Genomic DNA, 12493 nt, shown 5'->3' on the forward strand with positions numbered 1-12493 from the left:
GTCCTGACCTTGCTTAGAGTGAAGTATTTGCACTATACTGTGTATGAGGCAGCTGTTAAGGATCCTGGTAAGGGTTAATGTGGGAATAACTGGGAATTTGTAACATTTGAAGTCGATGCACTCCTATATTCGTGTCCTTGTTAATAGTCTATGTCCATTTGATTTCATGGTCAAGAAAGTCATTGAAAAATCTGATCCATTTGGTTTCTAAATTACTTTGGGTTGTATTCCCTGTTTGACCTGCTGGACATGAGACCCATCTGACCTTGGCTGATCAGCTGGGAAGCAGCTCTGCAGAGGAGTACCTGGGAGTCCTGCTTGGTCAGCAAGCTGTCCATGAGCCATCAGTGTGCCCCTGTGGCCAAGAAGGCCAATGCTATCCTGGGGGGCATTAGGAGAAGCATTGCCAGCAGGTCAGGAAGGTGATCCTGTTCCTCTGCTCAGCCTGGTGAAGGCTCCCCTAGGATATGTGCTGAGCTCTGGGCTCCCCAGTACAAGAGAGACATGGAGCTCCTGGTGTGAGTCCAGTGGAGGAGTGCAAAGATGGTTGAGGGTCTGGAGCATCTCTCCTATGAGGAATGGATGAGGGAGCTGGGCCTGTTCAGCCAGAAAAGGTTATGGCCAGAATCTTCAGGAAGAATCTGTGCGGTGGATTCTGGTTAGAGGAGGAAGAAAATGCATGTGAACCATCTGCAGGCAGTGAATTGGGTTGGTGTGGAAGCACAGGCAGAATGCAGGGAGCTTTGTATGAAATGCTGCCTGCTTCATTGGCCCCTTTGCTTTGTAGTACCTTCCATGTCTTTCCCTCGGACCAGCTTTCTTATATCTGTATGCAGAATACAAATCCAGATAGCTTTACTGAAGTGAACACAGCCACACCACATTTGTTTTGGTTAAATATGAAATTAAAACTGGAGGGTTGTTTTCATGCAGGAGCATAAGGGAGAAATGCAACTTAAAATAGCATTTGGGAAATATATATAGCAAAATGAACAAACAATATGCAGTGAGTCATGTCCAGTGGTTCTTGCAGTAAAAGAGAGGATCTTCTCTAAGGAAACTAGCTGGGAATAACTTTTGTTTGTCTGAAGCTGTAGCTGTGTTCTGGGTACAGCATTTTGGCAGTGGCCAGTGGATTCCTTTGTGGGTGCAGAGCACTCTCTGGGCAGAGGTAATTGCAGGACTGGACCACAGGCAACCATGCATGGAGAGACCCTACATAGGCTAGCAGAGAAATCTTCCAGCACAGTTAAGTAAAAAATATTTAAAATCTGGTTTTTCTGGCAAGTGGAGATGAAGAACCATCGTTTTACTCACTGCCAGGGGCACTGGGGGATGCCCAAGGTACATGACAAATGCCACTGTCCTGAGGGAATCTGTTACAACTGTTATCCTCTCACCTGCTGCTATGCAGACCCATCTTGTAAGCTGGTGGCACAGCTGCCCTGAAGCAAAACTAACTGTACCAAGGCAGAAGCACAGGGCAGCTCTGCTTTTATGAGCTTTGAAACCATGAAGCCAGAAAGAATTGGCCAGGCTGGGTGGCAGCAGTTTGGCCATCTCTATTAAATATAAAACTCAACACACAGCAGAGAGAAGGGGCTCTGATGACACTATTTCAGCTTTGTTCTCATGGTAACCATTATGTCATCAGGATACCATGGTTACTATAATACTACTTATATTTCAAATGTTAAAAAAGGCAGAAGGAGGAAAAAAAACTTTTCCCAAAGTTGAGAAAGATATGTGTTTATTCAGAACCAAGTAGTCACAAGGAAGAATCAACCAGGAGTTATTAATACTTCCTGGAAAAGCCATTTTGAAACTGGGAAGGATTGTTTTATTTAGCAATTACTATTTCTTACTGTCTCTGTTGCTGTCCCTGTCACCATATGGTGCATGTCCTGGGTTTTCCCCTCTCAGCTTTGTCACCAGCAGCTATTTTGATAAATGCACACTGCAGAAGGTTAACAACATCAGATTCAAAATTTTGGGACCTTAATTTGTGCTTGAGTTATAAACATCAATTTGCACAAAAATCATAAATAAAAAAAATCCAGAAGTATAAGATTGAGACTGTGAGGTTTTCTCATTTCAGAGGTTCCAGCTAAGCAAAGGAAGTCTTGGCTTGGATGCTCTCAAGATGCTGAAGCATATGGCTCAGAGGAAATCGGAATGGCAGCTTGCTATTCCTTGTTTGAGGACAAAAAGTGTACTGATGGCAGGATGTTTTCAGGGAATCAGGCCTACAGACCTCTGAGGCTACAGCATGAGAGACCTTTGCTGCAGGAGAGAGCAAGAGCTCTGACACTGAGAATGTATGATTGTGAAAATGGCCTGATAGTGAGAAGTGAAAGAGCTTTAGATCATTGTATGCATGAATCTAAAAAGAGGAACTAAAATAGACAGTGCACATACTTCCAAAAGCAGCTGGTGGTGTTTGTGGGACCTTTGGTAATAGGTTGCTGCTCAACTTAAGACTGTTCACAGAAATCACTGGGTGTTCTATGCACTGTTGGTGTTGGGTCCTGGGAGGTAGTTTGAAACAGAATCCACAAATGAAGTGCATTTAAAATTTCAAAATCACTTTTTGGCACTCTTGAGAGTTCAGGGCTGTTCTTTTGAGTTGAGTTCAGTTCAGTTCATTTGGCCAAGGCTGATTTTGAAATGGTTATTAAAAATATTAACAAAATATTAGGTATTAAGATTTGATGGGGAAATTCTAAAATCAAAATCATTCTGTTAACTTCATAATTGCCTGCTCTTATCACCTATATTGTTTTTCCTCTTTCCCTGAGACTTGTTATCACTGATTAAAGTATCTTTTTCCAAATTGGAAAGTAAATTTTTGAGGCCAGGGTTGTTGTTTTCCATACCAATTGAACAGAGTCCTAACAAAGCAAGTGAGACTCTTATAGAAGCATGAAACTACAGGAGCTGGATTGTAGATGCAATCTGAATTAAGTATAGCATCTCACATACATATTTTTATATAGCTATGTACTCACAGCCATAAAATTTGTTGTATTAGCCAACAAGAAGAAGAACTAATGGCTGCTGTGTAAACCTAACCATGAAGAAACCAGTGAGATATACACAGTCAATTCTAAAATGTTTCCCTTTAATACATGTCGAGCTTCCTGGAGCATTAAAGTACCCCACTTATCCCTGGATTGATTTAATCTCTCTGCAGGATCCCTCCTGTGCATATCTAGCATTCAAAACATTGTCTCTGCATAATTTTTTCCTTCTTGCTGTTGCATATTTTACATACAAATAGTCAAATGACAAAAGTTTTGGTAAAACCAACAGCAATCACCAGCCAGACCTTCCTATACACAAAAACCTGTACTCCACCTTCAGAGATTTTGGGGGAAAAAAGCATAAATCTGAAGGAAGGGGTGATGCTGTAGAGAATATTCCTCTTGACTATAAAAATTTCCATGCCAGCAAACAGCTAGTGGTGTTTCTAGCAAATTCCCTCTCTCTAGATTAAACAATCAGCTGCCCTTTCTTAATGTTCACTGTAGCCTAGCTCATTTTGTACATCTGTTGTAGTCTTGCAAATATTAGTAAACAAGCCTTTCACAGCATGCCTTGCTGCTAAGCAGCACTGACAGATACTTGAGATAGCTGGAGCGTCTATAGCTGGGAATAGCTAAAGATTTTTACCTGTTCATCTCTCTAATTTAATAGTCCTCTTGATGCAGAATTGAGAAAATTTATGTCCAAAATTATCCAAGACCACAAACAAGTACATTTGGTCCATAGAAAAATGTTCCATAGAAAGTACCTTCTGACTTGAAATAGTCTTACCAAGGTCAGAAATATTTAAAAATGTGGGAATTCAGCTGATTCGTTCATGAAGTGATAATTTCTGGGATGCTTCCTAAGTTTTTCATGTGTCTGTGATAAATGTCCTTTGCTACTGAAGTTCATTCATTGCCAGTGTATCGCAGCAATTATGGTTGTACATAGAGATGTAAAGATGTATATGAATAATGGGGACCCTGAGGGATGGCAGGCTAAAATACTCAGCCAGGGAAATCAAATTGATTAGGGCCTTATGATCAATACCCTGAGCAGAGATAACTTCAGGATTGAATTTCTGTGAGATCACCACCATAGAAAATAACTCTTCATGTTTTAATAGTATCTTGATGTCTTAAAAATGCCTTTAGTGTATTGGTAAAAGACAACATTTATCTGTGGTCTAATCAGGTTTCAGGGCATATAACCAGCTAAAATTTTAAATTTATACATCCTGGTAGGTAACATAAAGACAAGATCTATATCCCTTGGCTGAAAATAACTTGTTTAAGAAACCAAGGACCTACATATTATATGTAGTCATCAGAAGTTGGCATATGGTCTGCAAGACTGCTTTGTCTGGCACCTGAAGTTGTTGTCAAGCTTTTTCTTTGAATTCTTCTAGTTGGTATTTGTTCCCAGTCTCGTTGTCACTTAGCTCTACTGAACTGCCAGCAGCAGCACCCTTTCTTTGTGTCTGTTGTGACAAAGCCAGTTCACCAGGCACTGCTCAGAAGTTACTCCAAGCTGTGACATATGGGAGCTTATGAATCAAGTTTTCCCAGCTGGAAAAGTATCAATAATGAACAATGACAATGAAAAAAACTAAGTAAGGAGAGCCTTATTGCTATTGGCACTGTCTGCCATGCAATTTATTACCTCTCTACATGCAACATACGAACAGTGTTAAAGTTTATATACTGCAAAAAAAAAAAAAAAAAAAAAAAGAATTTCAACTTTTTGTGCTAACCACATAAGAAACAAGCCATTCTCATTATCCAGTGCTTGGGAAAGCACACCAGTTGGTGTGTGTGACACTCACAGTAGGAGTAGCTGACATGGGATCCATATGGCACTTGAGCTTGGAATTCAGCAAGAGAGCAAGAGAAACTGAAAGGTCATCCAAACTTCAGCTGGAGAGAGGTTCATCTTAAGATAAAAAAGAAATTATTTACCTGTGGCCAACTGTTGTATCACTACATATAGTGATATAACATCTGTATCCTTACCCTGCATCTTTATCCATACTCTGTAGCTTTATCTTCTTAAAATGAAGCAGGGGCAGACTGTCACAGGCCTGAGTAGGAGGAGGCAAGAAGTATTATTAAAGAAAGCAAGTGCACCTGCTCTAAGCTCCAAGCTCTGAGAATTACTGGTTGTTCTGGTTCTGGCTGGGATAGAGTTAATTTGCTTCACAGTCATTGGTGTGGGGCTGTGTTTCAGATTTGTGCTGGAAACAGTGCTGGTAATACAGGGATGTTTTCATTGTTGCTGAGCAGGGCTTGCACAGAGCCAAGGCCTTTTCTGCCTCTCAACCCCATCAGGGGGGAGGCTGGGAGAGCACAGGAAGTTGGGAGGGACACAGCCAGGACAGCTGACCCCCCCAGCTGCCCAGGGGGACATTCCTCACCATGAGCCATTAGGCTCAGTTATAAAGCTGGGCAAGGAAAAGGAATGGGAGAGATGTGTGGAGTGATGGTGTTTGCCTTCCCCAGTCACAGTTACGTGTGATGGGGCCTGGCTGTGCTGGGCATGGCTGAACACTTGCCTGCCCTTGGAAAGGGAGAATCTGTTTTGCTTTACCTATAAAACTGTCTTTATCTCAACCCATGAGTTTTCCCACTCTTACCATTCTGATTCTCTCTCCCATCCCACTGAGGAAGGAGTGAGGGAGTTACAGTTCATCTTTTCATCTATTTCCTCTATAAAATAACATCACCAGAATAAAGCTTGGAACAATGAGCCCTGGTCATTATGGCTTGGAACAATGAGCCCTGGTCATTATGGCCTATTGCAAAGTGCTGCTTTGCCAAGGAAATGGAGCTTGCTTAATTGAAGGTGGGCTGTTGAGAATGGTTTTGATTTTACCTGGCTTGTTAATGCACACCTGATGGCTTGGAACTGTAGGAGAAAAGGGAGGGATTCATGCCAGCACTGTACCTCTTAACAATGGAAATTGTCCATGGCATAAGCCAGGGCAATTCCTTTTGAAACTGATGCAAGTTAGTCTATGTATATCCAGAATTGACTAAGTCTTCAAAGGCCTCAAGTTTGATTTTTGATTTTTCGATTTTTGTGTTCTTCATGTGAATGCCTAGAGCTGTTTGAATGCAAATAGCTATTGGAACAGTTCAACAATTAGGAAACAAAAAGTTAAGAATAAGTTCCTGTTCATTTGCCGAAGTACCAACCCTTCCAGTTTCCTTTGCAATGTGATGGTGAGAGACTTGCCTAAAGCAGCATTGAGGCATGAATAGACCCCTATTCCAAATTCTATCTGAGATTAATTTTGCTTGTTAAATTTACAGTATTTTAATCTCTTCGGTTGAATGTCAATTCTGTGGACATTAACTCTTTTGGTTGAATGTCAATTCTGTGGACATTAACTCTTTCACAGCATGGAACTCTTGTCATTGCATTTATTGATGCAATGCCCCTGAGAGCAGGAGAGAAATAAAAGGGTGACCTTTGGTTCCAATTTAATGTCACCAGGACTGAAGTGACCTGGTGTCTCTCCTGCTGATTCAGAGCAGTTATACACCTCACTAAGATATCACAAACACACACAAAAGTAACAGAGGAGATGCTGTTGCTTGTGTTGTTATTCATTTCCTATTTCCAACTTAAGAATATGTTAGTAAAGAGTGTTACCCAAACTGCTGATGCTGCTTTAACAAGAAATGTAGTACAATGCATTGTAGGAGTATGGAGTGATACAATTTTCCTCTGTGGGCTGGAGAAAGTATTTTTCTAAGTGTTTGGATTACACAGACTACATATGATTAGCCTAGCTGTTGCTAATTGCTGGTGTTCTAATGCCCACCTTCTCCTCTTATATGGTTTTATCATGGCTGGCATCATTATTTAGTCATTGCAGCAGTGGACAAAGAGTCAAAATTCCTGGCTCCTGAGAGTAATTTGGATGATTTACTGGGTTTTTGTGTCCTTGGATCAGTCAGAGCTCAGTCACTTTGTGCCTCCACCCCTCCATCGAGAAGCAGAAGTAATCTGGAGGTTCATGTGCTTATGCCTAGGATTCTTTCCCACTCTGCAGTTAAAGAAAACAAATATAAACATTTTGTCTCATGTGAAAATCTGGTATTTGAAAATTTGTATTTATCAGGAATTGGGCCAAGTTTTTCCATCTTTGCCGCAAATCAATTAATGCAAAAGCAGCACACATGGTAATATTGATGTGCTTTCTTTTCTGTGGGTTGAAAAGTTACAATGAGTACTGATTAGGAATTGGAGGCCTAAGATATTTCTGTAATCCTAAAGTGAATTGGCTGTATTATGTTTCCTGAACTTTTGATTTTTTGTTTGAATTCAGTTTGACTTGTCTCTGCTTTTGACTTCTCTCTTTTGACTTGTCTCTGTCAAAAAGTCTGGTTTTGACTTGTCTCTGTGTCACCTGAGTAACTAGTGATTGTCATGCCAACCCATTGGGTCTCCCTAAATTGCCTAAGGCCGGGTGAGTCCCAGGGCACACTGTTGGTTGCCCTGCCTTGTGTCCATTCAGAATTAACAGGAGAATTCAGCTGGGATTGAGCTGAAAAAGCACAAGGCAGTGGTACTGAAGTTCACAGGCACAAATTAACATTGATGTGGCTCAGAACCATTCCAGTTTGGCTCAAAAACATGAAGTTTTATTGGTGAGAAGGAGCAAAGGCCAGGGCCGTGGGCATCAGGAGACAAGCAATCCCTTCATCTTCCACATTCATGACAATGGTGTCAGTGAGAAATCCAACAGGACCAATAGGAGAATGCAAGATATACAAGAACACTGCTAACATGAGTTTGGAAATGTGGGTGGGATGAAATGGTGGTGCCTTGTGAGGAAAAAGTAGTTAACACAGAATTTCAGATTCCTGGGATTCTGTCATGGGCCAAGTGGCTCATGATGACTGAAGATAGACTATATTTTTATCTGGAAAATGCCTTTCAAAAGCAAAGTCAATGGCTTTAGCAGACTGCCCCCATCCCAAGTGGCATTTGGTCATCAGTTTAGAGATGTTTAAACAGGTCTAATAAGAGTAAATTTAGTGAAACTTCATGCTGTCCAAATACTTTCCAACATGTCAAATGCAGAGACTTTTCAGAAAGCTTGCTTAGAGATACCAGAACTACAGAAACCAGCCTGGACCTTCCAGAAAACTAAAAAACATCTAAGGAAACCATGAACAAGGACATGATTTAAAAAAAAAAAAAAAAAACAAACATATTTTCTTGCAGCACAAGGTTAGCTTTGGGCTGCCACTTCAACTTTGCAGGAAAGCAAAGAATTGCAGCAGGAATGGCTGGGATTTCACTGGGATATTTAAAAATTGGTTCTCAATTCTTACTTCCTGTCTGAGTGGGCTGTAATTCTGTGTTCTGAGGCACTCTGAGCTCTCAGCTGCCCCTCCAGTGGGGTGGTCTAAACCTCCTGGTTTGTTCGAATTTATCTAAATGTCACTTCTGGCTCTGAAAGCCACTTAGGGTACTTCAGGAATGCTCTCTCAAGGCAGCTGTCACCTCCTGGGAGAAAACAACAGCTTTCAGTGAATGGCACTGAATGATTAGGAAATACTCAGAAGGAGAGGGAGAGCAGGAAAGGAATTGGTCAATATTTTTTTGTTGGTTTGGTTATTTGTTTTTGTTGTTGTTGTTTTTTCCCCAGTGACATTAAAGTGTGTGGTTGATTCCTGTGTTTGAATGCTGTTGTACTGGATCAGAGCAGAGATTGTGAAGTTGCTGTGTTTTATCCCTGGTACTTTGATGAGCATGAGCAAGAGAGAGCCAATGGGGATTTTTATATGGAGTTATTGATATGTGCGACCAACAATGAGCAAATTACATCCAGATCAGAAATTTTGAGAAGCTCTTCAGTCTAGTGTTCATTTTTTTTATTTGCATAGATAAACCTGGATGTTCTTGGGACCTGCTCTGTTATGGTCAGACTGCTTGACCACCACACATTTTTGCAGAATTCCCCAATCTGTTGTGATTGGAGGAGTTGGAAAATTCTAGGCTGTTTAGAAATATGGCTGCTTCTTAATGCATGGGGTTTTTTTTCACCCCAGAGGCCTGGATATTCTCTTTCATATTACTCTCTTGGTTTTGATGTAGGCTCTAAGCAAGGGTAGGTCTACTGGTTTTGTCCTTCTGTGCTTTTAAACAATTATCAGGAGTGCCTAGAGCACAGGATGGGCACCTTTCCCATCTGGTTTTAGAAGCATAAATAAATACTTCTAGAAGAGACAGCTGTGGCCGTTCCCCTTCTTCTCTGGTAGATCTCTCTTCAAAGCTGTGGATCAAAAGAGCAGTGCAAATATTCAGCAGCAGGGACCATGACTCTTGAGTCCTGACACAGAAGAGTCACATGTGAACTTCTAAGCCTGCATAAGTAACCTTCCAAAATGCAGGTTGAAAAAAAATAATAAACACACTTATCTTGCCAGCAGGGAAAGAAGGAGTCTCCTGTCACTCAGCAACCCTCAGAGGCATTGCAGTCATGTATGGAAGCTGAAGGAAGCCTGTGTGAGGCCCTCTGCCTTCAGAAATGTGACAGAAATTCAAGTCTGTTTTCACTGAGCCACCAGAAATGACACTGCAAGAGACTCAAGAGATCCAAATTAAAATTCCATCTCTGACACAGACCTTTGGAGTGTATGAGCAAATTACCATGTCCCTCAGTTCCTTCTGGTAAGAAAACAGGATGATAATATTTTTTCTCTTGTATCAGATCCAGACTGAGGCCATTTCTCACTAAATAGATGTACTGGAGCCCAAGCCCTCTTGGGGCAGCTTAACAAGAAATACAGAAGTAAAAGTAGGTGTAAGTAGGTAATTATTTCTAAGTAGGTAAATTATTTCTAATTCCTTGAAATTAATGTGGGATGCGCTGATTTTGCTTTTGTACACCAAATAAGTAAAATATATCATTTTATGAAGACAGCTGAGCTTTTATTGAACAGTATAAAATTTACCTGGGAGAAATGCAAGTAAAAAGTTTTGACTGCAGACAACTATTCTCCTCAAATAAAACCAATTACACAAGAGAGAATTTTATAACTGCATATGCTCACAAAACAGCTCAAAACCAGCTCATCCACTATCCTACCTCTAAGCCTAGTGGCACATCAGTAAAGAAAATTGACAGAAATGCCTAAACCTTACTCTTGTGCTCTAAATGTTGTTGGTTTTGTTTTCAAATCTCATTTCAGCCTGTCTTTGGATGTCAAAGGTTGATGTAACAAGACATCTGCTGCTGTCCTGAAACTACGTCTCTGGTTGCTAAAATTAATTTTCTTTCCTTAAAGTTGGTCACTAAAACTGGTATTTTATAGTAGAGACTGTATCTCCTCCCTACCCAGTACTCATCATTGACTTGGACTGAACAAACCAGGGCCTTTGCTGCCTGGCTGTCCATCTGTAAAAAGCATTCCTTAAAGAACCGTAATCTGCTTATGTAGGATTCTGTAGCGATTTAAATAAAGGTGTGAGGCTGTACAGAACAACAGATAAGCAGGCTGGTGTTATAAGTGTGGAATCCCACGCCGAGTAAAGGCTTGTTTCCCATCCGGAACGCCTGAGGAAAGGGGAGGGCAAAGGAAACTGCAGTAACTCCGCAGCTCCATAGATGTCAGCAGCCTTTCGCTCCAGCCTTCCCCAGACGTTTTGGTTCGTACCTATCTCCCTCCAGCCATTTATTCTGTAGGCCCAGAGGGACTGGTTTTCGGATGATGAAATACTGCAGAGTGCAAATTAAAAGCTGCCAGCAGTGAGCTGTGCTGCCTGGACAGGAGATACAAAATGGAAAATGTAAACAGTTGTCACACAGTACTTTTTCAATTACATCTTAAGCAAATATACTTACTTAACAGGAGTCTCACAACAGTGTGGTCTTCTTTTTTAGATATTGAGAGCTAAATAATGATGGAATTTCCTGAGCTTTGTTTAAAACGATTTATGAAGCTTATTCGCAGCATTTTGCCTCCTTGTAGAATTCTCTCATAAAAATCCAAACCACATAATTTCCGTTCACATAACACCCACAGCAGTTATGCACTGCTCTTTTGGGGCTGGGAACTTGTCTACAGAATGGTAAGGACAGTTCCAAAAGGGAAAAAAAAATAGTACAGAAGGAACAAGACCCCCTTAAATCCTCACAGAGAATAACTTAGGTGTCAATTTCAGATAAGGAGCCAAAGGTGTGACAGGAGCCTTGTATGACAGGTATCTGCAAGGAGCTCTGCCAGCATAGCAGAGCTTGGCCATGGCTCCTGGGGGCCAGCCCTGGCCAAACAGACCGTGCCCCAAAAGTGTACACTCACCAGCCCCAGCCAAGTGCTCTGACACAGGCTTCACTCGGTCCCTCATGAGATTTATTCTCAAGACTGCCCCAAAGAGGGGTATTTTCCTGGCTTGAAGTTTAAGTCAGGCCCAGGAAGCAGGATGGAGAGATCAGAGAGTGAGGTTGGGAGAGGGGCAGGTCATGTCAGGGGGCAGTAGGATCTGGCTGCTGGGATCCTTGGGCCAGAGGTCTGTCCAAGGGATCACACATCTGGCTAGCCCATAATCTTGTACCTAGGGGAGATGCAGAGCAGGACAATGTTCTTCTATTGGATTTTACAGAAATTTCTCAGGGTAGTAGGGAGAAACACTAAAAACCAACACATGCTTTCTTCAGAACTTCGATTTTTAACTTGTATCTTGAAATATATTTTAAAGCTTTGTTAGCAAGTGATCCTCAAGAATTTGAAAATACATATTAGCTCAGCTGGTAGTGATCCTGCAGCACTCCACTGTTAATAAGTAATCAGCATTTCTCATACAATGCCTTTCACCTTTGGATGGAGGCCCATCCCCTAATTTGATATACAAGGCTATACTTCAGTGCAAAATCACCACCAGTGCTATTGCTGTGAATTTACATTGGTTTAACAGCAAGTAGAATTTGTTCCTAAAAGAGAGGCAGTGAAAAATGAACATATACTATAATTTCCCAAGTGGTAGATTTTCATATTATTTATGTTCATTCAGGATTTGAATCTCGGAGATTGAATTAATTTCAGATCTCGTACCACCTGACCCAAAACAAAAACCAAGCAGCTGTGTTTGTTACTGCTTGGTAATATATTTTTCCAGGAAAACACAGCTTAATCTGGGCTCTGCTGAAATAGCTGTCTGTTGTTTGTGCTTTACAAAGCACACCAATAACTGAAAAGAGAATGAGTATCTGCCTACCCCAGAAAATGTACCTTTTAACTTTGGTACAGTGCAACAGTGTGTCAAAAGTGGGTGTGGAACAAATTTTTAAAATCCTGTTTGATGTAAAGAAAGGAGATGGTAAAACTAGAAGAGTACTTTGAGGAAGTACTTAGTTTAGTTTATTATTTAAAGCAGGAAAAAACACTCTGTTCAAGAAAAGGGGCAATGACCCAAGAGACTGCAAATGTGCAGGCAGGAGTAGAAATTCTGA

The sequence above is a fragment of the Ammospiza caudacuta genome, chromosome 6 (assembly GCF_027887145.1).
Source record: "Ammospiza caudacuta isolate bAmmCau1 chromosome 6, bAmmCau1.pri, whole genome shotgun sequence".
NCBI lineage: Eukaryota > Metazoa > Chordata > Aves > Passeriformes > Passerellidae > Ammospiza > Ammospiza caudacuta.